Source organism: Gossypium hirsutum, chromosome A09 (genome assembly GCF_007990345.1).
Source record: "Gossypium hirsutum isolate 1008001.06 chromosome A09, Gossypium_hirsutum_v2.1, whole genome shotgun sequence".
NCBI lineage: Eukaryota > Viridiplantae > Streptophyta > Magnoliopsida > Malvales > Malvaceae > Gossypium > Gossypium hirsutum.
In genome coordinates this window covers 17,411,485-17,412,426 of record NC_053432.1, presented here as the reverse complement: position 1 = coordinate 17,412,426, position 942 = coordinate 17,411,485, and the positions used below count along the sequence as shown (strand labels likewise).

The following is a 942-nucleotide window of genomic DNA, read 5'->3' as shown; positions in this document are numbered from 1 at the left end:
ATATTTCGGGAACATATTGTGACTTTGTTTAAACTATGATAATGTATTGTTTATTAATATTTACATACTTACTTACTATGCTATAATGCTTACTCCCTTCCTTTCCTTTTTCCTATAGTGTAGCAGATGTTAGCTCGAGTTGGAGGTCGCCAGAGGTTAAATCACACTATCAAACTATTGATCGATATATAAAGGTTTTAAAGTATTTAAGTCTTTTGCATGTATGGAGACTCGTTTAATTGTTATTAAGTTGCTGGGAATTGGCTTAAAATACTGACCTATGTTATTTGAAGGTGTCCATTGTATAAAGTCATTTAATATAGATAGTCTTGATTATGTTATTAATTAAATGATGCAATTTATGAATATGCATGCTTGCCTATGTGTGTTGTCGAATTAAAGCATGATATGGGTCTTGTAAGCTCTTTTTAAGGGATAGATTGAATGTGTTTGAAAATTTTTTAAATTAGAGTGAAATTATGAATCGATTTTTATACGATGATTAGTGATTAAGTCCGGTAATGCCTCGTACCCTGTTCCGGTGTCGAACACGGGTAAGGGGTGTTACAATATAAACCGTCAATCTTTTTATTTACAAGTTCCACCTGGTTAGATAGCATAGTAACTGTGTTGAGGTTGAAAACACCGGCTGCTTTTGTTGGCTTTGTTCTCATGGCTTGCCACTGATAGTTATTCAGTGACATCTCTTCAATAAATTCATAAGCCTCTTCAGGTGTTTTGTTGTTTAAAGTTCCACCGGCGGCTGCTTCGATGAGATTTCTTGTTGAGGGGTTCACACCATTGTAAAAAGTCTGAACCTGTAACTATAAAGGTAACCCATGGTGAGGGCACCTTCTCAATAGATCCTTGTATCTCTCCCATGCATCATAGAGTGTTTCTAGATCCTTCTACACAAAAGAAGATATAGACATTTTAGCCGGC

The 942-nt window shown here is 35.4% G+C and overlaps 1 non-coding gene across 1 annotated transcript; it reads left to right on the top strand.

The window, feature by feature from the left end:
• Positions 1 to 834: 834 nt before the first annotated feature.
• On the top strand, positions 835 to 942 carry LOC121206804 (small nucleolar RNA R71). Its single transcript, XR_005901976.1, has one exon. It is a non-coding gene; the product is annotated as a small nucleolar RNA R71 (small nucleolar RNA).